This window comes from Sapajus apella, unplaced genomic scaffold (genome assembly GCF_009761245.1).
Source record: "Sapajus apella isolate SASKATOON/1434 unplaced genomic scaffold, GSC_monkey_1.0 scaffold7, whole genome shotgun sequence".
NCBI lineage: Eukaryota > Metazoa > Chordata > Mammalia > Primates > Cebidae > Sapajus > Sapajus apella.
The window spans coordinates 5587260-5615072 of record NW_022436947.1 but is presented as its reverse complement, the minus strand read 5'-3'; the positions used below and the strand labels follow the sequence as shown (position 1 = coordinate 5615072).

Below are 27813 nucleotides of genomic sequence, written 5' to 3'. Positions count from 1 at the left end.
ACTCTAGCCTTGCAACAGAATGAGACTTTGTGTCAAAACAATAAATAAATAAATAAAAATAAAAGATGCAAGCAAATAAATACATAGTGTTATCTTGGATCAGTACTATAAAGGAAATAAGAATAGGATAGACAGTGACCAATTCAGATTGGGTGGTTTGGGAATTAAAAAATAGGCTAAGACATATTTTGAATTGGGATCACTCACAAAGTAATTAAAATTATAATTTGGTTTTGTCAGCTGATATTTTTAAAAAATTGTATTTTGTGATCGTAATCCTTTCTTGATTCTGGATAAAATCTTGGGCATGTTGAATGACTTTTCTGCCCTCTATTAGGTAATGTCACAAACATAATCTCAATTCTGTAACTAGAATATTTACTCCTAACTATTAAACTGGCCTTAAGTAGTCATTCAAACCCATTCTCAAATATTTATTTTTCTCTTTCTGCATGCCAGGGCTTTGAAGAAGTGACATAGTGGCACTGGTGGTTAGCCATTGGTCTCTTTCTAAAGAGAAAAATGAATAAAGATTCATCTTCCTCTGCATACATAGTTACTGTTTTGCTCTTAAACAGGGTCAGGGAGTAATAAGAATGGATAAAGATATGGGGCAGGTCCTACTGGGCTGCCTGGCTTTTTGTTTGTTGATTCTAATAGATGCTTAAAGCTCACCATATGTACAGTGAAATGCAATTCAGCCTTAAAAAAAAATCCTGCCATATATGATGATGTGGATGAATCTAGAAGACATTATGCTGAGCAAAATAAGAAAGTGATAGAAAGATAAATACTGCATGATTCCATTTATATGTGGTATCAAAAATAGTAAAATTTATAGAATTAAAGAGGATAACGGTGGTTTCCAGCATCAGTGGATATAGAGTTTCAGTTAGGCAAGATAAATAAGCTGTAGAGATCTTCTATACAATATTGTATCTAGAGTCAACAATAATATGTTGTACACTTAAAATTTTCTTTTTTTTTTCTTTCCTTTTTTTTTTGAAGAACAAGAGAAAGAAAGAAAAAGAATAAAAAAAAAAAAGAAAAAGAATAAAGGAAAGGAAGAAAGAGGAAGAGGAAGAGGGCGAGAGAACAGGGGTGTTGCTTTATTGCCTGGGCTAGAATGCAGTCTAAAACTGGGTATGCCTGTAATTGTGTTTAATAATAGTCATAAAAAAAATGAGGGAAGAAAATAATTAACAAGCAGCCAACCAATATTTCATTTAAACCTGTAAATACGTGTGATGTAGTACTGATAAGAGTGTATATTTTGTGTATTTAAAGTGGAGAGTTCTATGAATGTTAATTAAGTCTACTTGTTCCAGATCTGAGTTCAAGTCCTGGATATCGATGTTAACATTCTGTCTCATTGATCTATCTAATATTGATGTTGAAGTCTCCCGCTATTATTGTGTGGGGGTCCAAGTCTCTTTGTAAGTCTTATATATCTGGGTATTTCTGTATTGGGTGCATATATGTTTAGGATCTTTAGCTCTTCTTGTTACATTGATCCTTTTATCTTTATGTAATATCCTTCTTTGCTTCTTTTGATCTTTGTTGCTTTGAAATCTATTTTTTCAGCAAAAATTGCAACTCCTGCTTTCTATTTATTTATTTTAGCTCTCCATTTGGTTGGTAAATTTTTCACCATCCCTTTGTTTTAAGTCTTTATGTATCCTTGCATGTGAGATGGATCTGGATGTAGCATACCAATGGGTCTTGGCTTTTTTTGCCTGTCTGTGTCTTTGGATTGGGGGATTTAGTCAATTTAAATTTAGAATTAATAACAATATATGTGTGTTTAATACTGTCATTTAATGCTAGCTGGCTGTTTTGCCCATTAGTTGATGCAATTTCTTAATTATGTTGATGTTCTTTATTTTTTTGGTATTTTTTAGAAAGGCTGATACTGGTTGTTCCTTTCTATTTGTAGTGGTTCTTTCAGAAGCTCTTGTAAAGCAGGCCTGGTGGTGATGAAATCTCTGAATGCTTGCTTGTTCACAAAAGATTTTATTTTTCCTTCGCTTATGAAGCTTAGTTTGGCTGGATGTAAAATTCTGGGTTGAAAGTTTTTTTCTTTAAGGATGTTGAATATTGGCCCCCACTCTCTTCTGGCTTGTAGGGTTTCTACTGAGAGATCTGCTGTGAGTCTGATGGGCTTCCCTTTATGGGTAACCTGACCTTTCTCTCTGGCTGCCCTCAGTATTTTCTCTTTCATTTCAACCCTGGTGAATCTGGCGATTATGTGCCTTGAGGTTGGTCTTCTTGAGGAATATTTTTGTGGTGTTCTCTGTATTTCCTGGAGTTGAATATTGTCCTGCCTTGCTAGGTTGGGAAAGTTTTCCTGAATAATATCCCGAAGCGTATTTTCCAGCTTGGATTGATTCTCTTCGTCACATTCAGGTACACCTATCAAACGTAGATTAGGTCTTTTCACATAGTCCCATATTTCTTGGAGACTTTGCTCGTTCTTTTTTATCCTTTTTTCTCTAATCTTGTCTTTTTGTTTTATTTCATGAAGTTGGTCTTCGACCTCTGATATCTTTTCTTCTGCTTGATCAATTCGGCTGTTAAAACTTGTGCATAGTTCGCGAAGTTCTCGTGTTGTACTTTTCAGCTCCATTAATTCACTTATATTCCTCTCTAAATTATGTGTTATTGTTAACATTTCTTCAAACCTTTTTTCAAAGTTCTTGGTTTCTTTGCATTGGGTTAAAACAAGTTCTTTTAATTCCCAGAAGTTTCTTATCATCCACTTTTTAAAGCCAGCTTCTGCTAATGGAACACAGTCTTTCTCCATCAGGCCTTGTTCTGTTACTGATGAGGAACTGTGATCCCCTGTAGAGGGAGAGGCATTCTGATTTTGGGTATTCTCAGCCTTTTTAGGCTGGTTTCTTCCCTTCATTATAAATTTATCCGTCTGTGGTCTTTATAATTACCGTCTTTATAGTTGGGTTTCTGAATGGACGTCCAACTTGTTGATTCCCGGTGCTAGAATCTGAGCAACCCACTGCTCCGGCCAAAACAGCGGCTTTAAGATTGATGGTGCTTTTCTGACTCTGCACCAAGAACCGCCACATCAAGCCAGCGGCAAAACCGCCTCACCGGCCTCAAGAGTCACGCTGGCGACACGTGGGACTCCTCTGCTTGGAATCTCCTGGTGTGTGAGCAACAAAAATTGATCTGAAAGTGTGGCGTCCTCTCGTTCTCTGCTCTTTCAGTGGGAGCTGCAATCCCGAGCTGCTAGTGATCAGCCATCTTGGATCTCTCTCCCAAAATTTTCTTTAGAAGGTAGATGCCATGGTAAGTGTCCTTACTGTAATAAACATAGAAGAAGAAAAAAGTTGGCCATCTCCTGTATGCTGTTATGGCCCTTCACAGCCTCCTTGCTGAGCTCTTCTGACTCCAACCCTGTGTGATGCACATTTACCTTTGGCTGAAGCTCTCTGCCCCTCATATGCTGACTCTGTCTGCTGCATGGTCTGCTTTAGTCCATGGATATCTTTTACACAGTAAACTCTGAGAAAGTGAGGTAAAGCTAACTCAATAGATAAGTTCTGGCTTTGCTGTCAAAGGACTTACTATAGTTTTAGGTCTCCCAAATAGGAATCAACACCTGTCCACTATGTGCCTACCTAGGGGTTGTGTATGAAAATCTCTTAGTGGATCTAAGGCTAATGGTAAACGGGTACGTCTCCATTTCCCAGTAGGGGATGAATGGGCTTCACAGTACAACTTTCTCCAAAGAGAATCTCCTCACCAAATTTTTTTTTCAAAATCTTCTTTTGATTATTTTATATTTTTAAAGTGGGTAAAATGTTTAAGAGTTGTGCAACTATTTCTCAAGGCTTCTGAAAATACTGGTATTTTTCATTTGACATCTTACTTCGAATTTCATACTTTCATCCTGTTGTCTTAGTCAAAACCCTAAACATCATCCTGGTATGATAGTTAATGGTCATTGAATGCTCACAATGACTCATTTGTTTTGTGTGCATTAACTCATATAATTCTAAGAATTTTTAATACCACTAAATACTCTTAATACTCTGATTTCATAGATGAGGGAAGTAAGGCTCAAGGTAAATGACTTGTCCAAGAATGCTCAGCTGGGAAATGGCAAGGCTAGCATTCAAACCCAGGGAGGCTGGCTGCACGGTCCCTGGTATACATGATCTCTCAAGCTGGGAATTCCTATTCACCTCACTGCCATTGAGCCAAGACCAGCATGGCCAGTAAAATGCCAGCAATGCAATCATCAGGGGACAGAATTTTCTAGGTAGCAAGCTAGTATTGCTTTTCCTCCTGAAGTTCTGTAGCCAATTCCCTTTTTGTTTCTACCTTTATTGGTGCTTGATCCTCTCAGCTGATATTTCTGGTCTTCCTGGAGTAGCGCTTCAACTACTGTCATCTGTCACTTACGACAATAGTCTGTATTAAAAGCCCGAGACAACCTTTGGGTGATAAAATCAATCTCCAGATGACTTATTACAGCTTTCTCCTAAAGGAAGGAAAAGAAGTCAACAAATTTAGATTTGTTGAACTTTGACAATTCATTGTAGAGAAAATATGCATGTATATTTCACATTGTTTTTGCTTTTCATACTTGATCTAGCTTACAATTGTGTTTTGAAATGAATTATTTTTATTTAAAAAGGAAGCAAGGATCCTAATATCGGGGTCTATGATACCTAAATAAGCCAAATTATTCACCAGTGATTCTCAAATGGGGTCTTTAGGGGACATCCAGAAATGTCCAAGGGCTTTTAGTTGTTACTATATCTGAAAGAAATACTAGCATTTAATTAGTGGGGCCAGGGATGCTTAATGTCCTGAAACATACAGTCCCACACACAAAAAAATTATTCTACCTCATTGGTCTCTTGGAGAATATCATCATAGAGGCAGCTGAGGACAAAGGCCAAGGTGGGCTCTTTAACCTGTGCAGAACTAGTGCTTTATTTTCTTGCCTTGTCAGTAATAAAACACCAATCATTTATCTATTTGGAAACAACTGATATCTCGGCAGGTGGAATAAATAAATGACTTGCTTTTAAAAATAGCCAAATTTTTCTTTCCATGTCAATTGGAAGTGAATTGTGCATATTCACATACAATCATGGTTTTGTCAAAGGAGATCTCAGGAGTGGAGGTGAAGTGTGCTGTTCCTAATACTGTGGGTCTGGGATGAGGAGAATGAACTTATGCTGGAAACCATCTGACTCTGCTTCCTCAGTCTCCCCTGGTGTTTGCAGCAGATGAAGAGCTAAACACAAGTGGTTTTTAGGACAATTTTGGACCAGAACCCTCCCATTTGCCCTCAGCGACACCGCATTTCTGGTAAACAAGGAAGAACTAGCTTTTTATTTTAAATGTGGGCTGTCTCAGGTGAGCGAAAAGATAATTTTACTGACTTGGGTTTGCAAGGATAAAAGGCTTATTTTTTTTCTGCCTGTCTCTGATATCAAATGTGGGTCTAGAAAAAATAATATTAGTTTATGACTTAAGGTTTATCACACCATCTTGTATATATTGGGAGAAACTTAATAACTTTATGTTTAATCTCACTAATATTCTTCCCTTCTGTCTTCCAAAATGGCACTGGAGCTTCATTTGATAGATAATGGCTTGTCACCTTTGATTTCCACTTAATCTGAGGAAAAGGTTCTCTGATAATGTTTGAAAGGCCAGTAAATATAACTTTAGTCAACACTTTATCACTGAAACTCACTACAAGCTAATGTTTACCCGTTTTTATAATCTTAAAAAACAGCATCTCCTCATCTCCATAGTGCCAAGTATTATCTCTGTTTAAATTCTAATCATCTTAGAACATCTTTTTCTTTCTGTGTCTATTTCTTGTCATGCTAAGTAATTATTGTATAGTACTCTTAGTTTCACATGTAAATCATCTTCTTTTAGCTCTAATGAATTTTAATTATCCCCTAAAACTTCCCCTTGGCTTGAGTTTCTCAAAGAGATCAACAAAAAATAACTTGAATTCTTTATGTAATTGACAATGCTTCATTTCTCTTAGAGATGATTTGACTTGCCATTAGACCTAAGTCCTATCTATTTGATATGCACGAGATGAATGAAAATCATTTAGTCTGTATTATTCTCAAAGCCATTTAATTGTTGCTATGTTAAAAAAAAACAAAACAGGATGAGGATCTGTGGTAAAAATAAAGATGAAATATTTTGGCTCTTGCAGATATGACTCTGCCCATGCAGCTCTTGAAGTGGTATCATAAGGGGAGTGAGTATTGGCTTGAACTATTTGGGAACTTTAAACAGGACCTCTTAAGATCTTTTAATTTAGTAATTTTTCTATGTCATATGTTATCAAAAAGCAGGTTTAAAGTGTTTGTTAATGCTTCACTGTAGAGCTACAAATCAATTTATCTCTTTAATGTTAAAAACTTATTCATTCATTCAATTAATGTTTGTTGGATGTCTACTTTGCATCAGGCACTGTTCTGGGTGCTGAAGATACTTCAGTGACCAAGGAAAAATCTCTGCCTTTACAAAGCTCACAGCACAGTTACTTCACATTCCAATTGCGTCTCTCTCTATATATATATCTTTTGCCATTATAAATAATGCTGAACACACATAATCCTTGTATAGCAATCTTTGACTCTATCTCTGATTATTTCTGTAGGCTCTAATTATTTCAATAATGTTTTTAACTGTTATTCAACTTTTACTATGAATACTTGAAAATACAAAAAGTTAAATGAATAACATTAAATACATATATGCTTATATACAAACACATACATGTGTATGTATAAGTACACACACATTTGAAAGGAAATTGCCAACTCATGCACTTCATCCCAAAATACTTTGGCATGTTATCTTCTAAAAAGGGAAAGTTTTCCCTACATACCCACAATACCGTTATCACCTAAAATAATTAACAATCATTATGAAATATGAAATAACCTCTTGTCCATATTCATTTTTTCCCAATGTCTCCAAAGTTTCTTTTATAACTTAAACACCAGTAGAATCCAAACAAGATGATGTGTTGCAATTTGTTATATTTATTTCGTTTTTCTTTCTCTCTCTCCTCCTTTTCCCCTGTCTCTTCCCCCCATCTCTCTGCTCACCCCTCGTTAAAATAGTTGTAGATTCACATGCACTTGGGTGATATAGTAAAGAAAGATCTTTGCCCAGTTTCCCCCAATTGGAATATTTTATAAAACTATAGTATAATATCACAACTGGGTTGTTCACATTGATATAATCCAGCTTGTAAAATAATTACTTAATCAAATTGGCTCAGGTTTTTATATGTGTGTGTATATTAAGTTGTATATAATTTTTATCATCTGTGTAGGTTTGTATTTCCACTACTACAGTCAAGATAATGAATAGTTCCAACACCGTAGGATCTCTTATTTAATCTTTGATAACCACAACCACATCCATATTGTTTCCTACCCTTACCCCATGCCAGATCTCTGGCCATCACTAATCTGTCCATCATTTCTGAAATTTTTTCATCTCAAAAATGTTATACAGTGAAATCATACAGAATGTCATCTTTTGGGATTTTTTTTTTAAATTCAGCATAATTTCCTGGAGAGTCATCCAAGTGGTTATATTAATTGATAATTTGTTCCTTTTTATTGCTGAATTGTATTCCATGGTATGTATGTACTACAATTTGTTTAACCATTCACTTGGTGAATAAACATCTGGACTAATTACAGTTTTCGGTTTTCCAAAAAAAGCTGCTATGAATGTTTATGTTCAAGCTTTTGTTTGAACATACATTTTCATTTCTCTGGGATCAATGCCCAAGAGTGTAATTGTTAGGTTTTATGATAGGTGCATGTTTAGTTTTTTTCAGAAATTGCTAAACTCTTTTTCCAAAGTGGCTATATTCCTGCCAGCCACGTGTGAGTGACCCAGTTTCTCTGCATAATCACCAACATTTGGTATTTTTAACTAATTTTTATTTTAACCGTTTGATAGGTATGTAGGTGATCTGGCTTGGATTTGTGTCTCTACCCAAATCTCATTTCAAATTGTAATCCCCAATATTGGAGGAGGGGCCTGATTGGGGAAAGATTTTCCCCTTGCTGTTCTCATGATACTGAGTGAGTTCTGATGAGGTCTGGTTGTTTAAAAGTATGTAGCACTTCCCTCTTCTCTCTCTTCTTCCTGCTCCTGCCATGGAAGATGAGCCTGCTTCCCCTTTGCCTTCTGCCATGATTGTAAGTTTCCTGAGGCCTCCCCAGCCATGCTTCCTGTACAGCCTCTGGAACCATGAGACAATTAAGCCTCTTTTTTTGTAAATTACTCAGTCTCAGGTATTTCTTTATCGCAGTGTGAGAACGGACTAATATAGTAGTAATAGTTCATTGTGGTTTTAATTTGCATTTTCCTGATGGCTCATGATGTTAAGCATCTTTTTGCATGCTTATTTACCATCCGAATATTCTCTTCAGTAAAATGTCTGTTTATGTCTTTTGCCTATTTTCTTTTTTAAAAAAGTATATACTTTATTGCGTTTTAGGTTTTGGGGTACATGTGAAGAACATTCAGCATTGTTGTATAGGTACATACATGGCAATGTGGTTTGCTGCCTCCATCCCCCTGTCACCTATATCTGGCATTTCTCCCCATGTTATCCCTTCCCAACTTCTCACCCCCCTGCTGTCCCTCCCCTAGTTCTCCCCCACAGACCCCAGTGTGTGATGCTTCCCTCCCTGTATCCATGTGTTATAATTGTTCAACACCCACCTATAAGTGAGAACATGTGGTGTTTTTCTGTTCTTGTGTAAATTTGCTGAGAATGATGATTTCCAGGTTCATCCATGTCCCTACAAAGGACACGAACTTGTTGTGTTTTTGGCTGCATAATATTCCATGGTGCATATGTGCCACATTTGTGTATTTTCTAATAGATTTTTTTTTATTGGTAAAGTTTGGGCATTCTTTATATATTCTAGATACTAGTCCTTTGTCACATACATGATTTTCAAACACATTCTACTACCCTGTCACTTGTTTTTTTTTTTTTTAATCTTCCTTACCTGAGATTTCACAAATAAAAATTTTTATATTTTAATGAAGTCCAGCTTGTTAAGTTTTCATGTTATGCTTTTGGTGTTAAGTCTAAGAACACTTCAGTTAGGCTTAACTCTCGAATGTTTTCTGCTTTTTTTTCCTAAAAGTTTTATAGTTTTTACTTTTAAGTTAATGATCCATTCTAAATTACTTTCTGTGTAAGGTTAAAAGTTTAGGTCAAGGTTAATTTTTTTCGTTATTTTTGTTTGTTTGTTTTTTGGCCTATTTTCAATTGCTCAAGCCCCATTTGTTGAAAAGGCTATCCTTCTTTCATTGAATTGCTTTTGCCCTTTTATTAAAAATGTATTAGGCCTATTTCTATGAGTCTATTTTTACTTTTTCTGTTCTGATCAATTGGTCTATGTGTCTGTCTCTCTACCAATACTACATAATCTTCATTACTATAGCTGTATAGTATGTCCTGAAATTAAGTAGAGTGATTCCCCTCATTTTATTCTTTTTTGTTAAGTTAATTTTAGCTATTCTGGGACCTGTACCTTTCCATATGAGTTTTAGAATAAGCTTTATGCCTTTCCATATGAATTTTAAAATAAGCTTATCTATGTCTACAAAACACCTTGCTGGAATTTTAATAGAAACTGCATTAAAGCAATTTGGGAGGAGTTGACATTATTACTATGTTGAGTGTTCCAATCCATGAGCATGATATGTCTCTTCATTTATTCAGATTTTCTTAAACTTCTTTCATTAGTATTTCGTAATTTTCAGCATTCATATCATTTTCTTGTTAGGTAAATACCTAAGTGTTTTCTTTGGAATAATTGTGAATGACATTATGCTTTAAATTTCAGTTTCTACATATTTATTGTTAACATATAGAAAGGTGATTGATTTTTGTGTGTTGATTTGTATCCTATGGTCCTTGCTGAACTCACTTATTCTAAGATTTTTTAAATAGATTCCTTAGAATAATATGTAATCATGTTATTTACAAATAGATATAATTTTATTTCTTCCTTTGCAATCTGTAAAGTTTCTGCAGCATCTTTTAATCTAGTCTAGTTTACTACTCTTTCCCCCTAATATTGATTGCTTTTGAAAACAGTGCAATTGTCTTGGAGAACCTGCCACCTGGGTTTCTCTATTGTTTCCCTGTGGTATCATTTAGCTTGGTCCTTTGATTCCGTTTTTCTTTTAAAGAAGACCATTACATCTAGAGGCTTGAGTAGATTTAGGTTAAATATTTTTGGGAAGAATATTTCTTAAGTGATACTGTGTACCTCATGCTGTATTACAATAGGAGACTTTATAACATCAAGTTGTCTCATTATCAGTAAAGCTAAGTCTGATCACTTGGTTAATGTGTAGACTGCCAGATCATCCCTGTGTCAAGATGCATGATTATTTTAGCAATTTCTGGCATAGTTCTTTGGCACTGCGAGGATAGCCTATTCCCCAGTGATCCTTTTTTATGGTTTAGAATACACTGATGATCTTTGCCTGAATCAACCATTTTATTAAGCTTTGTAAAATGGTGACTTTTAATTCTTTTATTCCTTCTTAATTTATGAACTGACATTCTTCTGTAGTGGTCTATCTTATCAACTAGAATTGAACTATATTTTTCCCTAAAAAATCAGGGTAAATGCTTAGCTCTTTGCTTTTTTATTATAAATTTTCAGGAGTATGGTATAATCATCACCTCCATAGTTCAAACTATTCATTTCTTTTTTTCTTTAGTCCTTTCTCATTCCCTTTCTCCTTTCTTACAGTTTCCCTCCATCCTTCCTCCCTCCTTTCTTTTTCTTGCTCTCATTACTGTTGTCACATAAGACCTTACGTTTTTCAATGCTTTTCAATCAATTATTGCCATTATTCTTTCTGATACTCAAATCTCTGTAACCTGGCCAATGGAAGGTCCTTTAACTGTCTCTCATGTCCTTTTAACATCAATTCATTATTCTTTGTGAACTTGCTTTCTTTTTGGAGCAAGATGCCCTAGGCTGCCCTATATTTTTTCTGCCTCAAATCTAAAATCAAGAATCTCTGGCTCGTTGGCTGAGAAATTGTATTTTTACTCTTCTTGATTTTCCCTGCCCTTGATTTAGATGTTACAGTCTCTAAAAGGAAGCAACCTCCAGGACACTATGCAGTGTTTCCAGGGGCCCTATTATTTTTTCTTTTCCTTAAATAGTAAATATGATTAATGCCAAGGTTAGTGTTTCTAATCTTTAGTCCCAGGGTGAGGCCTAACCATGCATCTTGTAGAAACTCAGACGTACTCAGCAATGTCTGTAGCTTTGACAGAACTGGGCTGCTGGGATGCCACTTGCTTAAAAAATTTAGGAATATTATGTTAATTAAAAATGATCAGGCAATTGAGACTGACTGTGACCTTGGATTCAGATATAGTGATAGCTTAAACCTGTGGGCTGATTTAAGATGTACCTCACTTGAATGAGAGGGCCAATATATGCAAGCTTAGTGTAGCCAGGCTGCTGGGGGATGGAAAAAAGAGAATATTGCATTCACCTGACATTAGACTGTCTTTTGTCCATTTCCCAAGAACTTTTTTTTTGAGTCCATAAACACTCATTGAGGGTCAAGTATGTATTTCTAGATAGATCCTCATTATAAAAAAGCAAAAGCATATTGTCTGTATTCATTATGCTCACAGTCCATGGGAGAGACAGGTAACCTCCGGGTAACCACAGGTGCTGATAGGAGGCTATGGGAGCACAAAAGAGGGATGTCTGGTTCAGACTGTGTGTGGTATGTGTATGAATATGTGCACATGCATGTCAGAAGAGATTTTTAGAGGAACTGGGCCCTGTTTACTGAGGTTTTAGGATTTTAGGGAGTTAGTGTATGGCAGAGAATCCTTCGTTTATTTCTGCGAGTCTTCAGGATGCATGTTGGGAGGTCTTTCCATGTCCTCAAAGAGTTGTTTTCTTTCTCTGCATTAGGGAGTGGGTCCAAATATTTCATCTTTGTTTGTGTGCTGTTAAGGCAGACATCAGCAGCATCCCTGAACGTCACCATCATCCTTGCAGAGATCTGCCAACTTAGTTTATGATTGCTTAAATAGCAGCTCTACCTACAGCCTAGCCTGCTGGCAGCTATGACTCTGGCTGTCAGGGCTACTTGCTTTTCACAATGGGTTTTCTCATGCTTCTTAGTTCCTCACAGCCTTCCCCATTTCACTCCATTTCAAGTCAACATGCACAGGCTGGTGACAAATCCCACTGTCATCCACCATCACATCTCCTGGTACATAGTTATTTCTGCAAGCTCTTTAAGACCATCCATCAGTGAATGAGTGGATGTCCAACGCTTTCTGTTTTCTTTCTTTTAGTGTGCCCAGACACAGCATGCTGCCTTTACTAATGTCTCTCATGCAGAGATTCTCATAAGGGGTAAGGGAGGAAGCATGGAATGGGAAGAGGGGCCTGTGGAGCTTGGAAGTTGTCTGCAGGAAATGGATAAACTCCCTTCTGGCTTCCTACCCTGGTCTACACACACACACTGTGTACTAAATCACCCCAATTGCTTCACGTAGAAGTTCCAGCAGGACTAAGATAAATGTTTGTTTTTTTACACTTAAAAACAAAAATATTTATTTCAATTAAATTCAACGGACATTTCTTGAACGCTTACTGCAAAAAGAGCACTTCCAGGTATGGATGGCTAAAAAGATTTGGCTTCTTCCCTAGGAAAACTTCTTATTTAGAGGGAAACAGATACATGATTATACTGCCTAGCAAAATACTGGAATCATTTCAGTTGACTTTGGGAGTAGGGACTTATGTGATTCCTAGGGAAGTCCTTAGAGTAGAGGAGAAGTGACACTAACCATCCAGGAGGGAGGGTGGGTCCCCATGTTGCTCTGGGTTCCTGTGGGTGATGTACCATAGAGCACTAGACCAGCAAGAATAAGATGTCACTGCAGGGCCGCTGAGGTAATGAGGCCAGAACCAGGTGAGCAAGTAGGATTTTATGACACAAAAGACAAGGATGGATGTAAGAAAATGTTCCTTGGATGGTCGTTAGAGGTCACTGGTAAACAGAAGATCAGGAATCTGACAGAGATTGACAGACAGACCTTCAGGAGAGACTATATGATGAAATGGGCAGGAAACCTTGACATACAGCCAATGTTCTGATACAGTCAGGAGCTTTTGACTTGCTTCAGCTTTCCCACCATCCCAGAGAATGGACGGCTTAGTGTTACAGGCAAAATAGTGGCATTACTACACCCATGAAGGGTGAATGAGACAACAGGAGCTGACAGTGGAGTCTCATTTTTGTGCTTTTTTGAGTAGCACACAGAGCAGGCAACTCACACATAAGTGCTTAGCTCAGTAGAAGCCCAAGAAAAATGGCCTCTTGGTGCCATATTATTCTGTCAGGAGAGGAAACAAATCTGCTGCCTGTCATGGCCTACTGTTATGAATCCGTGTAAAAGTCTCGGAGGCGAGTCTCAGCATCATCAAACCTCAATCCAATTACTCTAAAGTATTGGCTAGAGTTCTACCACAAATTACATCTTTCTTAGATTTATAGGCTTTTGAGAATGGAGGTATCGGATATTGAACATTAGAAAAGAATCTTGTCTTAATGAAGATGTGCTGATGCAAGACATTTTTTTCCCCAAAGCTTAACAGAGCCTTTGTCTTCCTCTGAATCATAGAAGTGTTAATAATTCATTTGTTTTGTCTCTAATTTCCTACTTCTATGAGACTCTTATAGTCCTGGTGAGGGACATGCACGCCCCAGCCTCTTTGGCTTGTTGGTAAAGGAGATCCCTGCAATCTGGCAGGCATCGGGGAGATTAGAACACCCCAATGGGAGGTAAGCTCTCTTTGTCACTGATCCTAGGCCAATGGATGTTCAAGAAGAGGGAAGAAAAGGTCTAGCTAAAGTTACTAATGTATTTCAAAGGAAAAATAAGAATGGATGACATGCAGTATGTTATGGGCATATCATTTGAGATCCTTTTCACTTAAAACAGGAAACAGAATTGTATCTGAAATGTCCATTCCTGGTGAAAAGAGTGAGGCAAATCTAAGAACAGCTTTCAGGCTGTGGATGTGTTGGATGTCACTTCAATGTAGTCATCTTATCCTGCCATATTTTATGTTAAACAACAGCATTTTCAAGAAAGCACCATGTACACCTAAATCTGTACTGTAAATGCTTGCCTATTACAGGAAAAGAGGTTTTGTTTTGTTTCTTTTTAATGTGGACTTTGTGTGAGAGCAGTGGGACTCTATTTACCTGCTCCCCATCTAGTGAGATGACTTTGTCAGATTGTAAGTACACAGCCTCAGGTCGACCCATTTGAAATATACATGGTGCAATTAATTAGCTAATGTTCTGTTTATATAATGTTATTCTCTTCTGTCTCTTGATAAATAAAAGAAAAAAAACGGGAAAAAATTCTTAAAACAATCGTTTTATTCTTGGACGTAACTGAATCTCCCCTATTAAGAAAGTTCTATTTTTTGAATATGTATTCTGACCAAACTGAAGTGCTTGGGCATTCTCGGCAAAGCTACCTACCTGCAAGGCTAGTTCACAGATGTCACTCTCTGTGAGGGTAGTTTAGTAGCTTGGGGGCATTGGGCCAAGCTGGGGATGAAATGTGTTACCATGCTGGAAGCTCACGTGTATACTTTAGTGAGAAATAAAAATTAAGACATAAAATGGGGAATGAAGTGGTTAAGACATTAATAGTTGATGGGCCAGTGTGTTCGTTGATATTTTACAATCCAGCACTAGAGAAGACAGAAATTCTGGGGAGTAAAGGGAGTAAGAGAGGGGGGAGAGAGCACTGAGCCTCTATCCTTAACTAGGTGGTCTAGAGGATGGTAATGAGACTCTATGAGCTATTTTTGATGACTTGAAAAATCTCAAAGGAGTTATACATTTATTCACAACAACCATGCATAGACTAATTAAACTGTCAAATTTCTTTGCTTTGGGCTGAGGTTATGTAACTCCATTGTGGTAATATATTTATCTCAATCTATCCAGAGGTCTGATTATTGGCAAGCTATATTTGTTAGATTAATGAAAAGGGAAAGTGAATTACTTAATGTGCCCATCTTTGCCAGACAGAAATCTTTCAAATCATGAGACCTACAGGAAAAAAATGATAAGAAGCCTTTTGAGATAAAATAATTGATAATTAGTGTCCTGGAATAGAGAAACCCTATCTGGGGGATCTGTTGAGTTTTTGCTATACCATGGGGCCTAGGGGATGCTCAGTGAATAAAAATCTTATTTGTATTCTAGTTATAAGACAAATATATCTTAGGCTTCCTGAATAGAGACACATCTGAGCAAAACAAATACATGAAAGGTCAGCTTAGTGGTGAGCCTAAGGTAAGTGATATTTGCAATCTCTCAATAAAATTAATTTTACAAGGGAAATTTTTAAAAAGTTTCAGAGGCATACTCTTACAGTTGGGAATACAAGGTAAATGATTACATAATTGCCTTTGGCTTTAAGGAATGCAAGGGCTGGGAAATGGGTTCTCATGAGCCCTAGTGGTGCCACTGGCCAGGTTCATCTTCTTAGGAGAACAAGGTGTCACTTGGAGAAGTGTCCATTCTTCTTATTCAGGACAGAATCCAGCATCAGAAAATACAGTCAGAATTCAGGAAGAGCCCTTTTGTTTCTTAACCAAACATTTTCAATGTATATTTATGTGCCAAAGACTTCTCAAAATGTAAATGCCTAGAATAGGTCACCCTGTAAAATTGGTGGAATGATTAAAAGTTTAAAATGCTTGATGTCAATTCTTTCTGAATTGATTGTAAAGAAGACAGGCGAAGTCTTTATTGGATACCCCAAAGAGCTCCAGAAGAAGGAAAGGGAAGGAATCCAAAGAGAAAAGGCTGAAACCTGATGGCCTCACTATTTGCCCGGAGTGCTTCTGCCATTGTTGGAAGGCCTGTGGTAGGTGTCCCTGGGTGCAGCTTAGAAAGGCATCTTCCTCAGAAAGCCCCTGCTTCATGCTTTTTGTTTTTCTTAGTGAAAAATCAAAAATAAACAATCAACTTTTTCCAAAGTACCATTTCTCTTGTTGCAAGTTTGGTTTCCAATCAGGAGAGCTCCTTGGACATATCCTGGTGGCCACAGTTGACTTAGCAGACTGCCTTACCTTTCAGAAGCTCTGAGCTCTTGGGAGAGTTCTTTGTATGACGCTGCCATAGATCACCTAATTACCAAATTCTGCAGTTTTAGAGCCTGGTTCCACTAATGATTTCTAATTGTTTTATTTTTATTTTTATTTTTGAGATGGAGTTTCACTCTTGTTGCCCAGGCTGGAGTGCAATGGCGCAATCTTGGCTCACCATAACCTCTGCCTTATGTATTCAAGTGATTCTCCTGCTCCAGCCTCCTGAGTAGCTGGGATTACAGGTATGTGCCACCACGCTGGGCTAATTTTGTATTTTTAGTAGAGATGGGGTTTCTCCATGTTGGTCAGGCTGGTCTCAAACTCCCGACCTCAGGTGATGTGCCCACCTTGGCCTCCCAAAGTACTGGGATTACAGATGTGAGCCACTGCACCAGGCAGCTATTTTTCTTAAAAAGGACCAGTTTCCTATTTTATTTAAGTTCAAAACTATTTAAATATTACAGAAGAATCTTTAAAATGTTATGAGGTGATTTTTTTTTTCACTAGGGACAGCTCTATCATCCTTAGATAAGGGAAACCTGTCGTCTCTAAGATAATTCTGACATCCTTTAACTGCATTTCGGAGATTCAGGAAGGTGTGATTTACTATATCACAGCAGGGTATATTGGACACAGTGCCATTCAATTATAAGGAGAAAACATAGATTAAGCCTTAAGCAAAAGCCATCAGTCAAGGGAAGAGGTTTTTGGGAAAAAAAGAGATTTAATGAGAAGTTGTGTGTGAGAAGCAGAGAGAGGAGAATATAATAAAACAACTTTTTATTTTTTCTTTTTGCCCCAGGTAGAAATTGAGAAAAGAAACAGATTTTAGATTTTATAAAAACTTTACTCTTCATTTTTTTACCACACCCCCTGCCAAGAAAAAAAAAATATATCAGATCTGTTTTAAGAGAAACTTTAATTAAGCTTGCTCCAAATTTCTTCATTCTGTTTTCTTTTAGTGGGATTTTGGGGAGCACAGTTAGTATTATATATTCTTTTTGTTGTCTCACTATGCCTAAAAGATTTCATCTATCTGTCCAGGTTCCTTTTTAAGCTGAAGGCTGGTTGTCTTGCTGCAGGGATCTGGATCTGTGTGCTATGGTGACAATACTAAGTAACCTCTGCCTACACCCTTAGCCTGACTCACTTCCAACAATAGTAACTGTCAATCACAAGTTCAATCATTTTTGCTTTAGTTTTTAAAATTCTGTTTTCAATTCAGTGTTTATTTCTTAAGAAAAAGTAAAAAATGTGCAGTTATTACAAGGATCCCAAATCTACAACCAGAATTTAATTTTAGCACCTCATATTTATGCACCTGTGATGTCTTCAGATATTATTTCTGGGTTTCAAAGTGTCATTACTATTATTAGCATGTAAATAATCTAAGGGAGGAATTTAAAAACACATTTTCAAACATTTTATATGTCTTTCTGCACATGAACCATTTTAACAGCCAATTACTCAAAATTCAAGCTTCTCAGGGAGTAAAACATCAGGGTTAAATAATTGTTTTGCTATGTTTGGATGGGGAAGAGGAAGAATTTAACAAGTTGGAGGATAAGAAAGTTGATTTTCCAAAGTATTAAAATAATTTTCATCATTATCATCTCTTATTAAAGATGTAACAAAATGGAAGAAAGTTTGGTACACAAATGCTAAGAAAGAATAAAAATGGTGAATAATGAGCTGGAAAATGATGCTGTGGAAAAACCAGACATCTTGCTTTTAGGATAACTACCATCTGGGAAGAGTTTTAGTCCCATAAAACTGAACATGTTTTCTATCAGCAAAGGACAGAATAAGATGAAAAAGGCTGACACTAAGACACAAGAGATTACAGTTGGATCTAATGAAGATCTTTGGGACGAAAAGGGATCAAACTGAAATGGGATATACAGAGAAATTGCTTGTTTTCTTTCCTTAGTGACCTTAAAGAAGAAAAGAGACAACTATTTGTTCTGAATTGTTTGCCTACATAAGGCAGAGACATGAACTGATGATTTTTGCCAGTCTCCTGATGCTCAGTAAGCTCTATTCATTGATAGTTCATTTAATATTGTTTTCCTCTGAGATCTGTCATTATGCAATGGAAATTAATGTCTCCTATCTTGGTTAGCAGCATTACTGTCCCTAAAGTCCGTTCTTTGATAAATCTCAAAGTTAACCATTCACTTCTCCTTTAACCCATTTGTGTCTGCTGCTCGACTGATCCGCTACAAATAGCTACAACATTTAAAATGCTGGGCAAGTGTTGTGGACTATGCTAGGTGTTGCTTTACACAGCTAAATTCTAATCCTCACAACAAACATTTGAGAGAGCCATTATCAGTCCTTCACTAGATAGAATATAAATGAAGAAACGGGAGCTAAGAGGCTTGCTTAAGCTAGATATAGAGGAAAAGTACAACTTGAAACTCTGGTCTTTCTAATCCAAACTGTGCCCTTTTTGAACATGGCATGAAATGAGAAAAAACTGGAAGCCATTTAATTCCTAAATTGAGTAACTTTGGGAAAGTGATTTAACCTTTGTAACCTTCATGTCCCTGTTACTTTGGGACCTGGTTCTATTTTTGACTAGGTTATATAGGAGACTGCTGGAGAAGTGGAATGAGAGCTCAATTTTTTAAACATACAAAATCTTGCTTGATCTCAAGTTTCTGAAGTTGATACACTTTTTCTGCATGTACTTTTCCACATGAACCTCCTGTTCAGATAACAAAGGAAAAAATCCGTTCCAGAGAGGGAGGTCTCAGAGATGATTGGCTTTCCTTGTGTTCATCTTGTAGATAATTACTTTGGATTTCTGCATGCTGCCTTATGGCCAGGGTGGCTGATTGGCATTCCTTCCTATACATAGCGTGAGCCAAAGAAAGACTATGAACAGACAGGGGCTATGTGTTTGTGACTCCTGTTCAGCATATCACTTATAAATGTTAGAGCTTGCAGAATACTTGGAGGTAATCTAGTCCAGGGATAGCAAATATTGTTTATAATCCACCCCCAGTTGCTGGATTTATTTCTTGGAAAACAGGAAGAAGGGCTTCAAGACTATATCCAGGGTCATGTCTGCCATGGTCATGAGGGAAAGGGAAAGCATTTGTGTATCAAAATTGTCCTCCCTAAGGTACTCAAGTTTTCATTTTATAGACAAGACAACTGCAATTGAGATAGGCTGTTGTCTTGGTCAATATAGAATCCAGGGAGATTAAGTGCAGCAAACTCCTCCATAATGCTATAAATAATATTCAAACAGTTTAATTGCACAAAATGTAGGGCCTCATTATTGCAAGGATAATGAAAAACAACATCTTTTGGTCAGCCTACCAGTTGCTCTAGGAAAAAAAAATAACCTTGTTTTAATTAACAGCTCAATAGAAATAGCCTGATGATTATAAACAAATATATAGTGATAATTTTTTTCCTTTTTTCTCCCCCTCCTTACTGCAGAAGATAACATTAGCTCCCCTTTTTTGAGAATAGGGGTTGGGAACCAGTAGCCAATCACTATATTCCAGTTAGCATCATCATGGGGCACGCCATCATGGGCTTTATTGTATTTGGTGTTCTGCAATGAGAACTACTCCAAGTGGTGATGAAGAGCAAGTGCGCAGGTGTGGGAACATGGGGATATAGACCACAGTGGCCTTCTGCAAGTACATCATCTCTGAGAAGATTGGGTTTTTATCTTAAAATTTACTAAACTTCAGATTTATTTAATAACATTACCAAGCTTGTTTTAATACAATTCGCTAGTATTAATAAGATTAGTACTCTAGAAATAATAGCAATATCAGCTGACATTTCTTTATTCTGTGGCTTTACGTACACATCAACACATGGCGGTTGTATTAGGGTTCTCCAGAAAAACAGAACCAATAGAATATATATCTATGTATCTATCTATCAATCATTTATTTATTATGAGAATTGTTTATTCACATGATAATAGAGTCTGAGAAGTCCCACCGTCTGCGGTTTTCAAGGTGGAGAACCGGGAAAGCTGGTGATATAATTCAGTCTGAGTCCAAAGGCCTGAGAACCAGGATAACTGGTGAGGTCACTCTTGTTTTGAGCCTAAGAATTAGGAGCTCTGATGTTGAGGGCAGGATAAGATGGATGGCCCGGCTCAAAAACAGAAAGAGTTTGCTTTTCCTCTGATTATTCTATTTGAGCCCTGAATGGATTGGATGGTGCCCACCCAATTGCTGAGAGCAGACCTGCTTTACTCAGTCTACTGATTCAAATGCTAATCTCATCTGGAAACACTGTTACAGACAGACCCAGAAATAACATTTTGCCAGCTAACTGGGCATCCCTTAACCCAGTGAAGTCGATATATAAAACTAAGTGTCACACTATACACCACCCTGGGTTGAGAATAATGGAAACAAGGAATTGCATAACTCAAATAGTAAAGTTTTAAAAGATTTAAGCTAATGAAGTTTTGAAAGAGATTTGTGATTGTATACTTACCCTAGTTCTCTCTGTCCCTTTTTAGGTTCACGTTTTTATGCCAAAACTTTCCCTTTGTCTATTTCTTCTTTTATCATTATTTTAATTCTCTTCATCCTAGAAAATTTTCACCTGGCCATCTATAGTCATTACCTCCTTAAAAACGGCCTTTGTTCTAAAGCAGAATTCTATTTTCAGATAAAAAGCTATGTGGAATTCCAGTGTAGAAAACAAGATAAATGTGGGATGGTGTGAAGCAAGAAGAAGGAAGCCCTATGACCTCAGCATAATCACCTCCCACCATTTGTGACCGTCCCTTCCTTACTTCCTTAGAGGCCTGGGACTCTGATAATCACAAACAGTTTTTTCTTAAGGAATCTAGTTAGTTCTTAAAAACATACAACTGCTTCATTTTGTTTATTTTTGTATACAGTGAAGCAAAATTCAACCCCTCCAACCTTCAGAAATTGGGAAAATAGATTATCTTTAGGTATTTGAAATTCTCTATGAATTACTCTAATTGTATGTCTTTGCTTAAATAATGAGCAGAAATGTTAATTAATAGTGTGTCCTTTGGAACCAATCCAAGTGTCCATCAATGATTGACTGGATAAAGAAAATTTGGCCCTTATACCCCCCATGGAATACTATGCAGCCATAAAAAAGAGTGAGTTCATACTCTTTGCAGAGACATAGATGAAGCTAGAAACCATCATTCTCAGCAAACTAAGGAACAGAAAACCAAACACCACGTATTCTCACTAATTAGTGGGAGCTGAACAATGAGAACACATGGACACAGGGAGGAGAGCATCACACACTGGGCCCTGTTGGGGGCTGAGGGGCATGGGAAGGGAGAGCATTAGGACAAATAACTAATGCATGCATGGCTTGAAACCTAGATGACGAGTTGATAGGTGCAGCAAACCACCATGGCACATGTAAACCTATGTAACAAACCTGTACATTCTGCACATGTGTCTAAGAACTTAAAGTAAAATTTAGAAAATAGTGTGTCTTATTAGTTTTAGGTGTATTTATTTTAAAGTATAATGTTGTGCTGTATTTCTAAAAGCACAGTGAGTGAAGTAGATTAATACCCAGTAACCATCACAGGAGGAGGTTTGGACAATGAGGCCCTCATTTAGACAGTGCCATCCTTTTGGGAATAGCTCATTTTAATTTTGGTGAAAATTGTTAAGAAAACGTAATGAACTTCAGGAGAACTGGCCTCAGAACCCAAACCTATAACGCTCTTGGAACTATCACAACACAAAAGCTGCTTTTAATTTCTCTCCTTAAAACATCTCTGCTTTTCCATTTCTTCTATTTTGCTCCTTAATTATTATTTTGATTATGTGCTTATCAGGTTAAGTACCTTACAAGTATCTGTAGTAAGAATATGTTAATTGGTTCAGGGCTTCTCTTAAAATAATTGAAAGTGTCTGCTTATTTGTTTTTCTTAGAAACTCAGCCTATGAATCAAAAACTGCTTCTAATGTAGAAAAATGTACGTATAAAATATGTCTATATGTTTAGATTGAGTTATTGTCAAAATATATTAAATCCTTTTAGAAAATGCCAGAATTGAGTTCTTTTGGAATTCAGTGTCCTTGTATTGAATATTTCCTTTAATGTCTATTACAGAACAAAATTTCACTGATTAAGTTGCTTTTAGTATTTTTCTTTATTGATAACTCATATTTAAGTTGTAATATTTAGGGCTGTTATTATAAACTACATACCCTTAATGGATTGTTTACACAGTTGTATTGAGATTAAATATTTTGATTTATGGCTCAATTTCTATTATTCTGGGGTAAAATTGTAGGGTAGTCAGACCAGAAATCAGGCAAACTTCTATGTCTTCTTTGCGAAGACACAGTTAATTACTTCATCTTTTTTGAAAGGCAATGAGCCTGGTAAGATATGAAGTTCCAGGCAAAAGTGTTTTCCAATAAAACTTCTTTATTCTGTGCTACAGTTATATTAAGTAATAACCAGATACTACCCCCGCTGGTTTCTCAGCCCTCTGCGGGTGAGTTTTCTTTCAAGTTTCAGCTATGACAGATCCTCCTGTTCTAGCTTAAATAGATCAAAAGAGCTTTCTCATTGTCCAGCTCTTTGCTTTTGTTTTGACCACAGCTTTCCTATGGCTGGGGCCACCTTTTATGCTTTTAAAAAATATAGATATTTGTCCTTTATAATATCTAATTTTAATTTTCTTTCTCTGAAAGGCAAGGTTTCTCTTCTAACAGAAACATAACAGAGTAGTAAGTATGAATAATTGATCAGGACAAGAGCAATACTGAAGAATATTGCATAACTTCCATGCTTTTATTCTTTCCCCCTTTTGTAATTTGTATGCATTATGTTATCTTTTGCAATGAAATGGGCAAGGCATTGTGGTACTGTGGATTGGATGGTATTTGACAGTTTATCGAGCCCATCCCTTCCCAGGTGCAAAAAGCCTTGTCACATGGCTAATGATCGAAAGTCTGGCCCTGTAGGACTTTTCAGGGTTCTTTTGGTAGAGTAATTGATACGGCAGTTACTAAATGCTTGTAAATCATATGAAGCAAATCAGAATATTGGAGAGAATAGACACCAAATGAGCACCTCCTGACATTTTTTGTGCTAGAACAAGGATACACGAATTGAGTAAAGTCCTTCCCTAAAATCATTTATAACAAAACAGGAAGTAGCTTCAGAGTGGCACCCAGGAGCCCATAACCAGGTATGTGGCCCCATTTAGAAATCATATTAGGACTGAAATGTGGGTATAATTATTATTGCTATTTTAAGATAATTGCTCTTAGACAACCTTATAGAGGATCAAGAATTTTCTTTTGTGGCAATACAGAGCCTGTGAAAATGCAGTATGGTTTTATATCTATATAAACATATGCCATATATATATATATTTATATATACATATATAAACCCTATTGCTATTGCTTATCACTGATTATGCAGTTGGCTGTGGAAAGTTGTGAGTCACGGAAATGAACAATTTAAACATATGCAATTGATCATCTTTACAACAGGAAGAAAAAACCATGCTATTTCTTGTTTGCTAATAAAGGTATTGTAGGTAACACGTGTTCCATACCATCTGAGATTATACACAGGAAGAATGTAAACTTATTAATTAAAAAAAGTCTTGGAAACAAAACCAAATACCGCATATTCTCACTCATGAGCAGGTGTTGAACAATGAGAACACATGGACACAGGGAGGGGAACATCACATACGGTGGCCTGTCGGGGGGTGGGGGAGTTAGGGGAGGGATAACAGGGAGTGGGGGGGTTGGGAGGGCTAACATTAGGAAAAATACCTAATGTAGATGATGGGAGGATGGATGCAGCAAACCACCATGGCACATATGTACCTATGTAACAAACCTGCATGATCTGCACATGTACCCCAGAACTTAAAAGTATGAAAAAAAAAGTCTTGGAAAAGGTACTTACAGCCTGAATTCTGTTTGTAGTTGGTTGCTTTTTAAATATGAAAGAAAAAAGAGTAAATTATGTACTACTGAAAGTTTGATCCTTCTTCTTATGGGAAAATATGGCAAAACAGCAACTGTGTTATGGTAAAACTTGCTAGGATAAGGACTCCTTGCCTTATCCTAACAGGATATCTAAAGAAGATATCTAAAAATATATCTTGGTGAAAAAATTAATTATGTTCTTTTTCTTAAAACTGCAAAATCCTATAGTGCTTCAGTGTTACATGATCGGTATTATTTTCATTATTCATTTAGGAGTTAAATAAAAAGAGTCCTTTAGTTTTTATTATGAATATTATTTTTTATATCAAGCCTAGTTAATGTAGATAATGTAAATAAGAAAAAATCTTGACATCGCTTAAATAATCTTTAGTTTTTTTCTCATCACAGCATGATAGGACATAAAGTGTTTCTTGCATGATGTTCTTGCCAGTGGAAATACGAAGCTAGTGAATTTGAAGAAGCAGGATGTTTGGGTTCATTCTGAAATTATTGTTAGATCACAAGAATCATTTTTACTATTTTTTTTTTTCAAATAAGAGTTAATCTACGGAGAATAAAACTTTACTAGTAGTTAGATTTGTCCCATCTGAAAGTTTTATATTCTCAAGCAAGAACCCATGCGCGTTAGAAATATCTTGATGATAACATGTGTCCTAAAAATCATGTATTCATGCTTTAGTTTGGAGTAGAGGAAGACAATGGAGGTATGCCTTTTGTCAAATGTTGACTTCCAACAGAGAGTTGTCTGTCTGCTATGTACATCATCTATTGGATGCCTATTGCACTTAAAAAAAATCCACACTTATAATAACTTACATGGGTATATGGTTAGAGCTATATATTCTCTGTCTATAGTTTATGTTAGAGTTTTGGGGAAAAGGGTGGACACAGCCACCCATGCTAGTTGTCAAAAAGTGGAAACTCAAGATTTTTTTCACCTGTGTGAAGAAAATTTTCTGCTACAGTATAAGGAAATGCTTGCAAGATTTTGTGTAGATGTGTTATGTACATTTTTATGGGAACAAGACTCATACCTTTTATTAGACTTTCACAGAAGGTCATGGCTCCAAAAGCTCCAGTTTTTTCTGGTGTTTGAAGCAGAAAGTGTAAGGGAACACCATCCTATTTCCTATACAAGGATTGGTTGAAAATTCTTTGGAAAGATTTGAATAGAATTAGAAACAGATCAAGGCATTTTCTATGCGTTAAGAAAGTTCTTAAGAAAAAGCAGAGTGGTTCATGTTATTATGATAAAATCAAATGTTAATCTATAACTGACTTCTTTTTAGTATTAAAATAAATCCTTTTATCCTGAAAAAGCAGAATCAGTTAAAAAAAGTAATTGCTATTGAAGCCTTTCTGTCCCCTGAGCTATCTCAAATGTGAGTCAATAACAGCTACACACAGTAGCTGAGGTCTGGTGCAGCCCACGTTTATTTTACTCCACTTCACTGGCCCAGGGAAGGAAAATCTGGTACCATTATCAGTAAAATCATTATTAAGGGGGGGCTTAAAGGTAAGTTTGTGAACATAGCCAAGAGTACTTCCTTAGTATTTTTTCTGTTTAATTTGAAAACCTGATAAATAGAAAAAAATGCTGGACCGTTTGGTATACAATAAAATAAACTCTTGTTGCATCTGATCTGAGGTGCACCAGACTTTTACTGGAGACACAGTGTTCACAATGTATAAGTGAATCCTAGTACCCTTTACAATTTTAGTTAGAGATCTTTAAGCGTTATGTCTTTTAGTTTTCAGCTTTCCTCCACTGTTTTGGGAAACGTCATATTCTTATCTTGAAAGAGTAATCTCAAAAGTGAAGATCTTAGAGCCAACAGGAACTGAAAGGACAGGATGTCCTTGCAGTCATCCAATAGAGTTGGAAGATGTTGGATTCTGGGATCTGAGAGATGTGAGTTTGAATGCTGAGCTTGCCACTTGCTTTTTCAGCTTTCCTCTATGAATATACTAACTCTTAGTCCAGTGTCAGTATTTAGCAGGGGATGGAATTCATGTACTGCTTTGGTTTAATCTTAAGTACCCAATCCTGGTGAGACCCATAAGAAGAGCGAGGGGCTGTTATGGTCCTTATGCCTCTGAAATGTTGTAGACTTTCCTTATGGTTCTTGTGCTATTCTTTGTGAGTCGTATGACCTTGGTTAAGCTACTTAACCTCTGAATCTCAGTTTCCTAGTTGTAAACTGAGGCTAATGTCTACCTTTATAAGTCATTAGAAGAGCTACATGTAATATATGTAAACCCCTAGCACAGTGCCTGGGTTGAGTTGCTAGTCATTTGGTTCTGACATTTGACGTCTAGCTTCCTCTTGAACATCTTTAGGAACACAGAGGTCATTACACATGAGAACACCTCTGCTGTTGTAGCTCGGTTCTCACTGATAATCGTTATTGGTCCTGGTTTTGCATTCCCACCAATAATAAGCTTAACTGGTCTTAGGTATAATGAGTTTTCCAATGTTTGAAGACAGACATCATATTTCCTCTTATAGATAATATAGTCACAGTTTATTGACCTATTTATTGTAAGAGATTATCTCAAGCCCCTTTTCTCTTCTGGACATAATTTAGAATATAACTTTCTCTTAACAGCATGGTATCTAAAACAGGGTACAGCATTCTGGATGTGGTATGAACACTACCAGGCCGGAACAGATATTCTGTCATTGGCAAACTGGTCATTTCTAACCTTAGTTAGAAAATTTTATACTTCAAATCTTAGGGGTCTCAGTTTTCTCATTTATAAAATGAATTGATTAGAGCCAGGTGTGGGGCTAGTGCCTTGGGAGGCTAAGGAGGGAGAATAAATTGAGCCCAGGAGTTTGAGGCTACAGTGAGCTGTGACTGTGCCACTGTACTCCAGCCTGGGTGACAGAGTGAAATTCTGTCTCTTAAAAAAAAAAATTGTTTCAAACAACACATAGGATTGCATCTTACTTTGAAATACAAAACTCAACGTTACCCATATATGCTGATGTTATATTTCTTAGGAATTAGAGCTCATGTTTAATTGCACTAAGTATTTATTTTTAATTGAGTGTCTGCTTTGTGCTAAACCCAATGAATTGTAAAGGACAGAAATGTTTCTCCTCAATGTGCTTACATTGTCTTAGCAACAAGACGTAAAACAAAGACAATTACACAAAGAGAAGTGTCTTTTCCTTTAGTCATTTGGCTTGCACACTGCATAGTTTCTATCTTTCCTTTTTCTTTTTCTTTTTTTTTTTGAGACGGAGTTTCGCTCTCGTTACCCAGGCTGGAGTGCAATGGCGCAATCTCGGCTCACCACAACCTCCGTCTCCTGGGTTCAGGCAATTCTCCTGCCTCAGCCTCCTGAGTAGCTGGGATTACAGGCACGCACCACCATGCCCAGCTAATTTTTTGTATTTTTAGTAGAGACGGGGTTTCACCATGTTGACCAGGATGGTCTTGATCTCTTGACCTCGTGATCCACCCGCCTCGGCCTCCCAAAGTGCTGGAATTACAGGTGTGAGCCACCGCGCCCGGCCGCATAGTTTATATCTTTAACAAAAATTAAAGTTATTAACAGCAATAGTCTATCCATTAACAGATTAAAAACCG

At 36.8% G+C, this 27813-nt stretch overlaps 1 long non-coding RNA gene across 1 annotated transcript in view; it reads left to right on the top strand.

The window, feature by feature from the left end:
* Positions 1-27052, top strand: part of LOC116550118 — a 187909-nt gene extending 160857 nt beyond the window's left edge. Inside the window, exon 4 of the long non-coding RNA XR_004268234.1 lies at positions 25966-27052. This is a non-coding gene — a long non-coding RNA (uncharacterized LOC116550118). The remainder of the gene's footprint in view (positions 1-25965) is intronic.
* Positions 27053-27813: the final 761 nt, after the last annotated feature.